Source organism: Erinaceus europaeus, chromosome 8, assembly GCF_950295315.1.
Source record: "Erinaceus europaeus chromosome 8, mEriEur2.1, whole genome shotgun sequence".
NCBI lineage: Eukaryota > Metazoa > Chordata > Mammalia > Eulipotyphla > Erinaceidae > Erinaceus > Erinaceus europaeus.
The window spans coordinates 106670924-106686339 of NC_080169.1; the positions used below are offsets into that span (position 1 = coordinate 106670924).

General features: G+C 38.5%; 1 protein-coding gene and 1 non-coding gene across 10 annotated transcripts in view; one reads left to right on the plus strand and one right to left on the minus strand.

Moving 5' to 3' along the window:
- CALD1 (caldesmon 1) overlaps nt 1–15416 on the plus strand; it is a 235695-nt gene that overhangs the window by 18483 nt on the left and 201796 nt on the right. The window lies entirely within an intron of this gene.
- On the minus strand, nt 10027–10133 carry LOC132540030 (U6 spliceosomal RNA). Its single transcript, XR_009551312.1, has one exon. It is a non-coding gene; the product is annotated as a U6 spliceosomal RNA (small nuclear RNA).

The following is a 15416-nucleotide window of genomic DNA, read 5'->3' on the forward strand; positions in this document are numbered from 1 at the left end:
TCCTCTCTCCCCCATCCTCTCAGTTTCTGGCTCTCTCTATCCAATAAATCAAAGTTTAAGAAAAATGATTTACAACAACTAAAAGAAAAGTCAGCATATTTCAAGCATACATCTCTGGGTAAGTATGTAGCTATGTCCATAGCAGAATGGCAACATTTATCCAGGGAGATCTCTATTGCCTCAATCTGTATTCACAGTGGACAGAGTGATTCTATCAGCCAGTCTGGAACTACTGATCAGCCTGTCTGAGTCTATAGGAAATGAGCCGTGCAGGGGCTTGTGAACCTTGTTGCTCTTAGGAGTCTTCCTGTCCCTGCTCTCAGATGTTATTAAAATAAAACAATGATTCCTTCCACTGGGAGTGGTTTCTATCTGGCTTTTTTTTTTTCTTCTCCAAGTATTTGCACTGATTTCTGTTTTTGATATCTTGGTTCTCATATTTTGTGGAAGTCTCTTAATCTTGGTATTGATCTAATACAGGAGTGAGTCCAACTTTGGTTTTGTGTCCTGTCTATATCTGCTAACCTCTGTGACTTTGAACAGACTCCTGATTATAACCTAACAACAGCCTTTCTCTCTTCTACCACCGAAGTAGTGTCTTTAAGACTTGGATTTGTTTTTCTTTTTCCTTTTACAGACTTTTGCTGGTTAGTTTTGGAGTGGGAAGGTGTAATCCATCTATTCATAAAGGAAATTCTTTAGATTCAAAGTGCAGAGTTTAAGGTTTTCACTATCATCCCATGCATGACAGCTTCAGCTGGGGTGTGCTCCACCCTTGTTTTACCATTTCCTTCCCATTTAAAAAAATTTTTAATCTTGCTGGGGGAGCATATTTCTTTCCATCCTGTTAAAGAATATTGTTAATCTTCACATTTGAAAATTGAAATTTCTCAAGGTGCTAAAACAGATAACTATCTAATTAGAGTTTTTTCCTAATGCAGTCAGAAAGGTTCTTCTAAAGCTAATCTGAAGACAGTAGTCATTTGTTGATCTTAAAATTGTGTCATCTTCAGAGTCACTAAAATGAATTCAAATTCAAATTTCTAGCATGTGAAGTCACTTATGTGAAAGAACCATGATTTGTAATCCCTATGATTAAAATATCTTGGACTCAATAGCACTGGTGGCAAAAATAAGTCAGTCAATAAAAATTAAAAAGAAAATTTTTTAAAAAAGGAAGGAAGGGAAGGAAGGAAAAATGAAGGAATAAGGAAGGAAAGGAAGAATAGCTTCAAAATGCTGTGGGAACCTACACTGCTGAGTCGAGAGGAGGCAAGTTTGGGGCCCTAGAAAGTGTCCTGGGGCCAAGCTTACACAAATAATCATACAGGTGAGTTTATTCACATTATGTTTAAAAGCTTAATTTAGAATAATTTTAGATTTACAGAAGAATTGCTGGAACCAGCTCCTTTTTAAACCAAATATTCATTTAGCTTTAAATCTCTTTAAAGCACAATAATATTTTATTTGTATGGTAAAAATCAAGCAGGTACATCAGGAAGACACTGATAGAACTCATCTTACATGAATGAAATTTGCATCTTACGTGAATGAAATCGCATACAAAATTTTCTTAAACATATGCTTAAAAACCAGCTATAGATCAAGGATTTATTACTTGAAATGCCTATATCACCATGCTCTCAAACGCTGATACCACATGAGAAGTACTATGGCAAGGGAGGAAGCTCAGGTGCTGTGATGTCCCTCTCCCTCTCTAAGTGGATGACAATGTCATCCAGAACTGTGGAATCACACATGCATAAGGTCCTGACTCTACAGTGTGTGTGTGTGTGTGTGTGTGTGTGTGTGTGTGTGTGTGTGTCTGTGTGTGTGTGTGTGTGTGTGTCTGTGTGTGTGTATTAAAGAAACTTATCAGTGAGTGAAAGGAATATTTCTTTTTGTCATAGCCAGTTTTGTGGCTAAAGACAACATTTGAAGGAGAGAGAGAGAGAGAGAGCCAGAGAGAGAGAGAGAGAGAGCCACAGCACTGAAGCTTCCTCCATTGTGGAGAAAGCTGGACTGGAACCTAGCTTGCATACATGGCAAAGCAGGTAGTTTCCCAGGTGAGTTACCTGCCTGAAAGGAATATTCTTGACTCAGAGGTAGTCCTTAAAAAAGATTCCTAGTTAAAAAAAAAAAAAAAGACTCCTAGTAGTAATAGTAACAGTACATTGAGTTGATTGTCAAGGATAAATAAATCCAGTAAGAGATACCTTTTACAAAATGAATGATTGTATTTATGGCCAAATAGCAAGTACATCAAAGTCAAGGAAAAGAATAAGAGGCCAGGTCTTGGGGTGAAATGGTTACTGGGTGTAGCCAGCTGCTTTGGTCTTTCTTATTCTGCATGTAGCTGTATAGTTTACATAAAAACATCACTCTAGAGGATCAGAAAGAACAGATTTATGAAGCCAGATGTGACTTAGCATTCCTACAGGTGTGGCTGTGCAGCTGAAAGAACATGTTGTACCAGGGATGGAGTTTCTTATTATGTAATAAATATAAATTACCACTAGACATTTTACAGAGGTTGATAAAGCAAATATGAGCCATTTGGATTGGCCTTCTTGTATATAGAGAGAATCTGCTTCACTTAGGGCACAACATGAGAATAGGCACTGCTTGGTGTTTATAAAGAACTCAGTAGCACATACCACAGTAGTCAAAGTTGTTCCAGTTTGCACACAAAACAAATAATAACTGGTGAATAGGTAGGAGTGGTGCACTTGTGTGTTTGTCTTCAAGAAAGACAAGGAATGGCTCATGGATTTTATCAACTTTCTCAACGTCTAGTAGGAAAGGACTAAGAGTACAAAAAGTGATTTGAGACTTTGGAGAAAAATAACACAAGAGAAAATGTAAAAAGAGAAAAGAATAAGTTAAACTGGAGTCAAATATCTGTTTACCTGGCACAGAAATTTATGGTTATCAAAGAAAGATTCATTTGGTATTTTAACAAGCTACAGAAAGAAAACTTTAGAAATTTGAGAAATAGAAGTGAAAATATTCCATGTTAACTAACTTTATCTCAATAGAATAACAGAAATATCCTCTCTTTCTCTCTCTCTCTCTCTCTCTCTCTCTCTCTCTCTCTCTCCTGAGGACTATTATACTAGGTGCACAAGAAAACTAAGATAAGCACTTCATGTTTGCTTAAAGCTTTTTAACAATTTAGTTTAGCTGTATTATTGAAATTACACGTTTTCTCATTAACTTTCAAAAATTCTCAATTAATTTCTTAAAAAGCTGTGTCAAAATTTTCCTTAAAGCTTGTGAACTTGTCTGTTTCTCATTGGAAAATTTGTCATTGTTATTTGCACATTTCAAAGCTATGCTGTTTATATAAAAGTTCATGATTTTTTTCTATTTTATTAAAATTTTTATTTATAAAATGGAAACACTGATAAGACCATAGGATAAGAGGGGTACAATTCCACACAATTCTCACCACCAGAACTTCATATCCCATTCCCTCCTTTGATAGCTTTCCTATTCTTTATCCCATGGGAGTATGGACCCAAGGTCATTGTGGGATGCAGAAGGTGGAAGGTCTGGCTTCTGTAATTGCTTCCCCGCTGAACATGGGTGTTGACAGGTTGATCCATACTCCCAGCCTGCCTTTCTCTTTCCCTAGTGGGGCAGAGCTCTGGAGACATGGGGCTCCAAGTCACATTGGTGGGGTCGTCAGCCCAGGCAAGTCCAGCTGGCATCATGGTAGCATCTGGAACCTGGTGCCTGAAAAAGAGTTAAGATAGAAAAGCAGAACAAGGGGAGTCTGGCAGTAGTGCAGTGGGTTAAGCACATGTGGTGAGAAGAGCAAGGACCGGCGTAAGGATCCCGTTTCGAGCCCCCAGCTCCCCACCTGCAAGGGAGTCGCTTCACAGGCAGTGAAGCAGGTTTATAGGTGTCTTTCTCTCCCCCTCTCTGTCTTCCCCTCGTTTCTCCATTTCTCTCTGTCCTATCCAGCAATGACAGCATCAATAACAACAATAATAAATACAACAACAATAAAAAAACAAGGGCAACAAAAGGGAAAATAAATAAATATAAAAAATTAAAAAAAAAAGAAAGCAGAACAAGTTGTTGACTAATCATGAACCTTAAGTCTGGAATATTGAGGATGAAGATTTGGGGTCTCCATTTTGGAAAAAGCTAGTAGGTCTATTTTAATTATATTCCAAGGGGCCCATGGCTCTACTAGATTTTGCCTGTGCCTGACATCTAATATGCAGGTGACCTAAGTTATTGTCTGGGGGATAGTGTTGTAGTTGGAAGTAGGACCAGAAATCTGGATCAGGGAAGAGAGTAGCTTCCAAATATGGCAAAAGTATATAAATATTGTTGACTATAAACCCCATCGATTTGATCTGTGTCCCATAGTCAGCACAAGAGCCTATTCATGATTTTTAAAACTTCCTGGTGGAATATTTCTTTCATCATTGATTCACTTCCATTCTGTTGCCTACAATTAATGTTACTACAACATGTTTTTTTCCATTGTGATTTACATTTTATGTAAACTTTCACCTTTTATATTTTCTCCTAAACTTTTGTAATGATTTTAAGTGGACTTTTGTAAGTAGCTTTCTAAATAAGCAGTTGTAGTGCTGCATGCTAACATTTTATCAAGGATAGACTGTGTATGGGCATGGCAGAGGATGTCATGTGGGCTTATGTGATAACACTTATAGAGTGACAAAAATGTTCAGTGATGTATTTATCAGAGCAGATCTCCATTGTTAAGTAATGCCTGAGTATAGATTGTCAGAGAGATTGCTGTCACTTAATGTACAAGACAAATTCATTATGTTTATTACAACTGATAATATAAAGAATGTCTAAAAGCTCAGGATAAGCTAAATTTTAAACAATAATAGTTGTTATCACATAATTAGTTCAATATATTTTCTTCACCCATTTCAAGGGAGATATTAATAAATAAAGAGCAGTGAGTCCAAGTATTAATCCTGAAATGTATAATAAATCCACTACTTCCCTGAGTTTCCTGAAGTTTTAGAGCTTCTATGTAGTTTATGTACTATACAAAACACATTCAATGTATTGTCTTACAACTTAACTAATCTATAGCATCAAAGGGCTACACTCTTATCTCCAAAATAAGAAGTTAATAAGTAATCTCTAACATTATTAAAGCCACCATATAAAGAGAGTTTGATAAAGGTGTAAAAATAGATGGATGGGGTGGGGTGGTGGCGGCAGATGACTCACTCAGTAGAGTGCACACATTAGCCTGCATGAGGGCCTGGCCACCACGTTGGGAATGGCTGTTGCAAGCGGTTTCACAAACAATGGGATGGTGCTGTGGCATCTCTCTCTCCTTCTCTCTTTGTCTGTCTCTCCATGTCTCTTATCCTCTACCTAGAGGAAAGAAGAATAAACCAATAAAATGGTTGCCAGGTGTGGTGAAGTTATACAGGCACTAAACCCCAGAGATAAGGTCTAGTGACAAAAAGAAATAGTCAAAGAAGAGAAAAGAGAAAGAGAGAGATTGGGAGAGGAAGGAAATGAGGGAGGGAGGGAAAGAGGGACAGAGGGAGGAAGAGACAGAAGAGAAACTACAAAAATAGTATTTTCTTCATTTTCCCATTATTATTATAGTGGTACTGCTCCTAGATGAATAGAATGTATTAGATTTCCAAGAATTCTCTTGTTTTGGATACTTAGTTTTATAGCATGTTCAACTATTTTCAGATGTAATAATCTCCTATCTCCTTACAAATATAATATATAATATTTACTTGTTTGCATATCTAATTGCTATCAGAGTTATTGCTAGGGCTCAGTGTCTGAATTATGAAGACTCCACTACTCCTGATAGCCATTTTTCTTTGATAGAGAGAGAGGGAGGGAGGGAAAGAGATAAAGAAAAACAAAGAGAGAGAGAGAGGGTATAGGTATGGGAAGGGAGAGAGAGCTCTCCAACACTGCCCCACCTCTCCAGAAGCTCTCCCCACTCCTTGCCCCAAAGGTGGGGAATAGAGATTTGAACAGTCTTCATGAATTGTAATGTGCCACCAGCTGGCTTTGATAATTTATACTTTTAAGTATAAATTTATTCTCTACTTTTATTCTTTTATTTTATGCTTTTATTCTCTACTTCATCCCTTTCCTCTATGCACCTATTGTCTGATCTCTAACTTTCATTCTTTGTTCAGAATCCTTGTGAACCTTGACTTGTCTATCTGTCTGTCTGTGGGAGTGAGATAATAATAAAAAAAAAATTGGAAGCTCTGGGTGTAAATGTCACTATTAGAAAAAGGAGCCCCTTACTTTTTCAAATCAGTTTCCTGGCTGGAACAAATCAAATTTGAATGCCATTCCCTCACTCAGAAAGTAGTGTTTCCCTCTCCGTCCTAGGGTTACAGATAGGTTGTGTTCCTATATGTAGGTTACCATTGGTAGACTATTTCTATTCCTGTTCATCTATAGAATCTTGCCTTTCTGGTTCTTGGATATATACAGGAACCCAATTACAGTTGTCTATCATGTTATAAAGGAGTGCTATCATACCTTTAACTGGCTTTAAGTTCTCTGTCTTTTAACTCCCTCTATATTCTGTTACCTGGAAAAGTTCCTCTCTTGCTTCCAAGCTCATTTAAATGTTTCCAATGATTTCCTGCAACAAGTATGTGCTTGAAACAGAGTAGAAGTACTTCTTGGTCTTCTATATTAAAGAGAAATCAAGAAAATTTGATTGTTAATATCTAATCTCTTAGAGCACTGAGAATATTATAATGCTTTTGCATGCTTGACTCATGTTGTCTATCCTTAGCCATCATTTTTTCCCTTTTTAAGAAATTTATTTCATTCTTATTTTGTTAGTAATAGTAGTGGTAGTGATTTAATAATGGTTAAGAAGATTGTAGGATAACAGGGGTACAATTCCCTACAATTCCCACCACCAGAGTTCTGTGTCCCCTCCCCTCCATTGGATGCTTCCCTATTCTTCATCCCTATGGGGACTATGGACCAAAATTCTTTATAGGGTGCAGAAGATGGAAGGTCTGGCTTCTATAATTGCTTCTTCTCTGAGAATGGATGTTGCCAGGTCAATCCATACCTCCAGCCTGTTTCTATCTTTCCCTAGTAGGGAAGTGAGGTTGTGGGACACATTGGTGAGGTCATCTGCTCAGGGAAGTCAGGTTTGCGTCATGGTAGCATCTGCAATTTGGTGGCTAAAGAGTGTTAAGATATAAAGCAGGACAAATTGTTTAATAATCAGGAACCTAAAGGAGAGAATATGTCATATGGAACTAAGGGTCTTCATGTGGGAAAAAGCCAGAAAGTCTATTTTAGATATATTTCAAAGGGCCCATGACTTTTAATTTTAGCCTGATAGCTAACATACAAGTGAGCTAAAAGTATTGTCTGGGAAAATGATGTCAGAGTTGAGGATAGGACTAGAAAGCAGCATTTGGACAGAGAGAACCTCCCAAATATGAGGAAAGTGTATAAATACCATTAAATGTGAGGCCCATTGATCAGACCTACAGCTCATATCTAATCATATTTAGCACAGGAGCCTGTGTAACCTCTGCATCCCTGTAGGTCTAAGCTCACATTCCATGGTCATAGCTAGGAACATGCTAGGCTGCACTCATTTCAGGACCAGTCCTCCTCAAGTCTTAGCCATCAATTTGATCAGTAAGTCTTTCCTACTAGAATCACTATCATTATTTTTCTGCAAATGCCAATTAGTTTAAGTCACTAGATAAACTGAGGATTTGGAGATGCTGTCTGAAGGATAGTCATTGTTGTAGCAGTTTCTCTTCTTTACTTCCTCTCTCTCGTTCTTCTTCTTTTTTTTTTTTAGAATCACACCTTGTCTCCTAAATAGTAGCTCTGATAGAGAAATATGAATGCTTTAGAATATCATAATTGTCATTTCCCTCCTTTTTTAAATTTTACAAAATTATATGTCAACAGGGGTTTAGATCCACACCCTTCCCACCACCAGAGTTCTGAATCTTCACTCTCTCCACTGCGATCCACCACAGTTCCCCTAAGGTTGTGGACATGGGCCAACCATCATCTCTACAACTATCTGTCCACATTTACACATAGTTGCCCCTTCTTTTTCTGATTCAACCCTCTCTTCCCCTCCCAGCCACTCATGACATCCTAACTACCTCCATATGTCCCTCTCCTTTCCCTTCTCTCTCTCTGGGTGCTGATGGAGATGGAGTTCAGAGCCCTCTTATCTTCCTCCTATCACTTCTCTCCCACTGGACCAAGGTTACCTTGGGTGTGCAGAAGGTAGGAGTTCTGGCTTCTGTAATTGCTTCTCCATTGGACGTGGGCATTGACAGGTCAATCTATACCCCCAGCCTGTTTCTATCTTTCCCTAGTGGCCAAAGCTCTGGAGAGGTGAGATTCCAGGACACACTGGTGAGTTCATCTGCCCAGAGAAGTCAGGACGGAATTATGGTAGCATCTATATCTTGGTGTCTGGAAGGTGTTTGGTAGGACAAACAAAAGTTGAGACAAATGGTTAATGAACAGGAAACAAAAAGTAGGAATAGAGCAGGTGAGATTAGAGATCTTAGGGTAGAAGAAAGCTAGGAAGTTCATTCTAGGTATGTTCCTGGGGGCACACAACTATGGTAGTTTTGCTTGAGTTTTATAGCTAACCTGAAGTTGGATAACAAGTATTATCTGAGAGAATAGAGTCAGAGTAGAGAAAAGGGCTAGAAACTTGGATTAGGGCAGTGAGTAGCTTTCATTTGTGAGTAAAATTAACTATTTACCTCCATCCACCTGATCCAAGGCAAATATATATTTAGGACCAGAGCCTGTGTAGCCTCTAAGTCCCTACTGATCAGAGCTCGAAGCTCATGGTCACATCTGGGAACATTGCAGGCTACACTCATTTCAAGACCAGTCTTCCTCCAGTGGCAGGGCAAGATACTATAGCTTCTCTTCAGAGACTGGGACTATCCCTAACGCCACTGCTTGATGGTGAGGACAGGGTCCTGGGAGGTCCCACAAGATGCTGTTCCTGTTGGAAGTGACCAGTCTATTATTATTTTTTTACTTTTAAGTTTTTATCTATTTCTTCACTCTACATTATGTAGATTAATAACAATTCAGTCAGCCTGTTGGTGATTAGACTTGAAACTATATTTTAATCATCTTATTAGGGACTTAATGGTTTAAAGTGCGGTTGTTGACACAAGGTTACAATCTCTCACCTTCCTATGAAGGTTCTCTGCAAACACTCTCATCCCTAGCTTAGATCCTTTCCCCTCATCATGCAACAGGACCCCATGATTCTCTCCATCTCCTTCCCCCTTCATCCCTAAATTACTTTGGTTCCACACACTCTTCTCTGTCTCGAGTCTATTTTGAGAGAGATTTCTTAAAATTACCTTTATTTATTTATTTGATAGAGACAGCCAGAAATCAAGAAGGAAGGGGGAAATAGAGGAGAGAAACAGAGAGACACCTGTAGCACTGCTTCACCACTTGTGAAGCTTTCTCCCTGCGGGTGTGGACCAGGGGCTCAAACCCGGGCCCTTATACATTGTAACATATGCACTCAACCAAGCGTGCCACCACTTGGTCCCATGAGAGAGAATGTTTTGGCTTTTTTTGAGATTAGCAGCTGTGCTGACATGAAGCTACTCAGAAAGCCAATGTTCTGTGTTGGTGTGAAAGTAGAGCACAGGCATCACATCAGAAGAACTTATAATTATTACTTCTATTTTTTCATGTTAGCTCCTTAATTTGAAGTGATTATCCTACTGATAAATGGAAATCTTACTCCTTGAAGATGATGAGGAAGATGACCTGAAGATCTTAGACTGTATATATTTTTATAGTAGGCTGGCCTGTTTATTAAGGAGTCTGTATAAAGACAAGATGAGTCAATGTTTTCCCATCAGAACCACTATGGCATCATGCCTTTATCACAGAGTAAAGTGGTCCCTTAATCAAATCACTTCTTGTTCTTCACTCAGGGAAGATGTTTATTGTTATTTTACATTTCATATCTTATTGCTTAAAAACATGGAACACTTTATGAATTTGCATGTCTCCATTGTGCAAGGGCCATGCTAATTTTCTCTGTAACATTCCAATTTTAGTGTATAAGCTGCTGAAGCAAGCACAAAAACATAATTATTTTTAAATTTAAATCTCATATCTGATTCAATGTTCTATTCCCATCTCCACCCAGAACCTCCCATGATAAAGTCTAGAGATTTAGAGTTAAAAGTTATAGCTCTTAAACTCCTTCCACCTATCCCAATAAGTACCTGAGAATGTACCAGGGTAGGGATAGTAGAAGTGGAGGGAGATTAAGTCTCCACCAGACTTTTCACAAGAGTCAATTATTATAAAATGTCCCAAACTCATTTGCTCAGGCCCATTTTTATCCATATATATTTTTTTTAATTGGGAGGTTAAAGGTTTATAGTACAGTTCTTACTGCATTGGTATAATTTCTCATTTCACCAAGACAAGATGTCTGCAAAATGTTCTCACCTCTAAATTAGGTCCATCATCCTGTACCAGGACTCAAAAGCCACCCTCTCCTCACCTCTTTCCCTGTCCATCTTCCCCAGAGACCTTTACTTGGGTGCACTTCATACAACCAGTGCAAATTTTACTTAGTGTTTCTTCTTTCTGTTCTTTTTCTTAAGCTTTTCCCATGAGTGAGGTCATCTCATATTTATCTTTCTCTTTCTGGTTTATCTCACTTAACATAATTCCTTCAAGCTCCATCCATGATTAGGTGAAAAAGGTGATTTCATCATTCTTAATCACTGAATGGTTTCTTTTCTTTCTTTCTTTCTTTCTTTCTTTCTTTCTTTCTTTCTTTCTTTCTTTCTTTCTTTCTTTTTTTAGTATTTCTGCAAACATACCACAACTTTCTTAACAGAAGGGACAGTAACAACACATGTTGTAGATGTTCTGGGGCAAAGGAACCCTTTTACACTGTGGGTGGGTATGTAAATTAGTCTAATCGTTGTAAAGAGAAGTCTGGAGAATTCTCAGAAGGCTAGAAATGGACCTACCCTATGACCCAACTCCTTTCTTGGGGATATATCCTAAGTAAACAAAGACATCCATTCAAAGAAATCTATGTATAAGTATGCTCATAACAGCACGATTTATAATAGTCCAAACTTGCCCATCTCTTTAAAGTGAGAGTTGATGTAGGTACAAAAATTACATGTAGGCACTGCTTCCTCTCGTTTGTCCTCAATGCCAGGTGATTTGTTAGTTAGAATGGAAACACATCTTGAAGCCTACAGTCTACACAAACACATCAGTGTTTCTTAGACATCAAATATAAAGACCATAGTGGAGTCTATTCTGTACCCTTGGGAAAGTTCCCTTTGTCCTCCTAGATGTTCTCACAGAAAAACTTGAGTAAAAGCTTCACACTGCCAAATGGTCCAATATTCTGACAGCAGGAAGAGCTCCTTCCCTAGTCACACCCCGATCTTTCACTAAACAGCAGCAGGAATGAAGTGAAACCTCCATTTTTGGCATACCTTAAAATTCAAAACCAGCCAGGTTCTTAATCCCAGTACATACAAAGATGGAATGTTTGGATAAATCTTTCTGGACAGCCCAATCACATATACTAAATCATCCACCAAGTGAAATATTATTTCTGCATCTTCCATGTTAATTAGCAGATGTTTAAGTATGAATTTATAGAGTGGCACTTTTAAAACATTATTTATTGGTGGTTTGATACTAGTCTACAGGATCATAAGAATACTAGGGGATATTTCTTCCCTTTTTTTCCCCCCAGGGTGGCATTGCCACACTGTGATCATCACCAAAGTTACGTGTCCTACCCCCTTCATCATTTATAACTACCCTATTTTTTCACAAAGTCTTAGAAATTGTTTGGCTATCTCTTGTTCTTTTATTATTTTTTGCAAGTTTATGCATTTCAGTTTTCTATATTCCACATCTGAGCAAAGCCATCTGACAGTTGTCTTTCACCTCCTTGCTTGCTTCACTAAACACAGTCACCTCCAGCTCCATACATTTTATTCTGAAGGACGCTATAAAATTCTTTTTAATTGCTGAGTAGTAGTCCATTGAGTATATGTTCTTTAACTTCTTTAACCAGTCATCTGTCAATGGACTTTTAGGTTTCTTCCATATATCGGTGCTTGTAAATAATGCAGCTATAACATGTGGGCACACGCATTCCTTCAAATCAGTGTTTTCATGTCCTTTGGATCAATGCCTAGGAGTTGTGTTGCTGGATCATTAAGACATTTCCATTTTTCTTTGAGGATTCTCCATATTTTTTTTCCCAAAGGGCCTGCACCAGTTTGCATTTAGGGAAGGGTATTTAAAACAGATTTATGTTCTAGAGTGTGCTCTCCTGGCAGGTTCTTTCCTTATACTTACACATAATATAGCTAGCCCATAGAAGCTGAAAAACTAAATACAATTGTGAGCTCTTCTAATTTTACATATCCTCATGGTACTAAGGCAGGTAGGGGTTTGGGTAGATGTTACAAAGCTGAAAAGATATAAACAAGTCATCCCGAGCCTGTAGTGGTTAACAAATATTAGTTACCTTCTCTTTGTGGTCATGACTTTTTCTTTTTTCTTTTCTCCTCCTCCTCCTTTTTTCTTTCTTTCTTTCTTTCTTTCTTTCTTTCTTTCTTTCTTTCTTTCTTAATTAATGCACTGCTCAACTCTGGCTTGTGGTAGTGAGGATTGAACCTGATACCTTGGAGCCTCAGGCATGAAAGTAGTTTGCATAACCATTATGCTATCTCCCCAGACCATCATGACATTTTTTTTTAAATTTTTTATTTAAGAAAGGATTAGTGAACAAAAGCATAAGGTAGGAGGGGTACAACTCCACACAATTCCCAACACCCAATCCCCATAACCCACCCCCTCCCATGGTAGCTTTCCCATTCTCTATCCCTCTGGGAGCATGGACCCAGGGTCGTTGAGGGTTGCAGAAGGTAGAAGGTCTGGCTTCTGTAATTGCTTCCCCGCTGAACATGGGCGTTGACTGGTCGGTCCATACCCCCAGTCTGCCTCTCTCTTTCCCTAGTAGGGTGTGACTCTGGGGAAGCTGAGCTCCAGGACACATTGGTGGGGTCTTCAATCCAGGGAAGCCTAGCCAGCATCCTGGTGGCATCTGGAACCTGGTGATTGAAAAGAGAGTTAACATATGAAGCCAAACAATTTGTTGAGCAATCATGGATCCCAAGCTTGGAATAGTGGAGAGGAAGTGTTAGGGAGGTACTCACTGCAAACTCTAGTGTAGTCCTGCTTTCAGGTATATATTTTGCAGTAGTTTATGGATACGTGTGCACATAAGCTCTCTCTCACAGAAACTGGTGTATATCTAGGTTATGGGACTTTGTTGGAAAGTGAACTACCTGAGATGAAATTAGAGTGTACTATTAAAGGAAAGGTCTCACCCGAGTAATGAAGCTGAAGGGTTGTCATTCCACACGTGAAGTCTCTGGATACATTCTGAGGTGAAGCATGTTGAGGTAGCAATCGTTGCTTTGGTTAGGTTGTGATTGGCAGATGCAATGTTATTTGGTTTGGATTGGGAGATGCATACAGGAAAGTGGGCCCTATCCAAGGGTTCCAGGACTGGGGGAAGTAGGGGCTCTATAGTGAAGATGTGAGGTTCCTGCTGTCTTAGGGTTCAAAAAGACAATCAATAGTTAATATTATCATCACATTATTTGTTAATTGGGTTAACTTTGAAAAGTCCCTTTGTTATGGTTTGCTGGACAGTACCCAGTATCTTGTATATAGCTGTGCTATTGGCATGACTTTTTTTTAAAGCCAGGTTGAAATATGTTACATTTAGTTCATTCCTTTACCAGGGGAACACCGTTTTTTTGTTTTCTATAACAAAACGTACATTCAGCAGGGTGAAATTGTCTAGGTTTTGACTGTCAGTTTCAATCATGTCTGTCAATTTTCATTTTCAAGCACACAAAGAAAAATTTAGGGTACTGGAAAACAAAGAAAATAAGATTAAAATTCCCTCAAATCAACTTTGGAGGCACTGAAATATTAATGTCTTGACAGCATATTCACAATCACGAAAGGCTGTGAGCCAACATTTTGCTTTATTATAGAGGTGATGAGAACAAATTCTCATTGCCAAAAAAAAAAAAAATTAGCCTATGCACACAGAAGTGGGGCATGGGAGCCAAATTCTACAAGAACACCCCTGAGTTTAAGACCTTCCCCCCACCTTTTGACAGTATTTAGAAAACCGAGAACTATAAACTTTTAAAAGGAATGTTGGATGACTTACAGATACAAAGTCACCGAAACACTTAGCAGATATTGAAATTTTATTTTAAAAAAACCCACCTAAATTGATGCATACCATTACCCAGAGTAGCAACATAAACTTTAGCATCACAAATGCTTTCAAAGTGAACATATTAAGTATGACAAGTTGCCAATTGTTGTCTAATCAATCCAGTTGGTCCAATCCTGTCTTTTTAGTAAATTGACTTAAATTTTACCCATATGAAATAAATCACGTGGCTAGAAATGACACATCTTCCAGTGGGTTGCTCTGACCTTTAAGTTTCCTTCCTTCCTTCCTTCCTTCCTTCCTTCTTTCCTTTCTTTTGTTAAGATAGAGACAGAGAAGGCAGAGAGGTAGAGGGAGAGAGTGAAAGGAACACAACGTCTGAACACTTCCTTCAATGCAGTGGTGATTAGGCTCAAACCCGAATCGTGCTCATGGCAGAGCAGCACACTATCCAAGCAAGCTATTTCATGGACTCTATGCTCTGTTTTCTCAAAATTCTCAGTTTCTGACATACATTTGGACTGCTAGATTATCCTTATTGAGGGATCTGTTGTTTTCTCCAGTGGGCTGTATTTGTAGTATAATTTATTTACAAGAAAATATGCTGTGAAATATTAGTAGGAAATAGGCATGCTGTTTTCCCAGTCATCAAAATACTCTTGCACAAAACTTCAGGACAAAAGTACACCCCCTGAGGTGACTCCATGGGGCACAGTTGTAGCCTTCAATCACTGAAGCCAATGAGAGGATCAGACTGCTGACCTCCTCATCACTGCAGCCCTTTGTAAGGTGAAAGAAACTGTCTCTTTTCTTACATCTAAGTGCCTGCTATTTTTCCAATTGGTTTTTTTCCATTCACGAGAACTCAGCTCTGGATTTTTAGTGCTAGGAATTGAACCTGAGACCTCAGAGCCTCAGGTATGAAAATCTTTTGCATAGCCACTAGACTATTATATGTATATATGTGTCCATGTACATATATACATATATGAAAATATACATGTTTACAGAACACACATATTCAGATGAAACCCAAATTTACCAGTAAGGTCTACCCAGGTCTTCATTTCTTTTCTCAGTCTTTACATTCTGAGAATATCTTTCC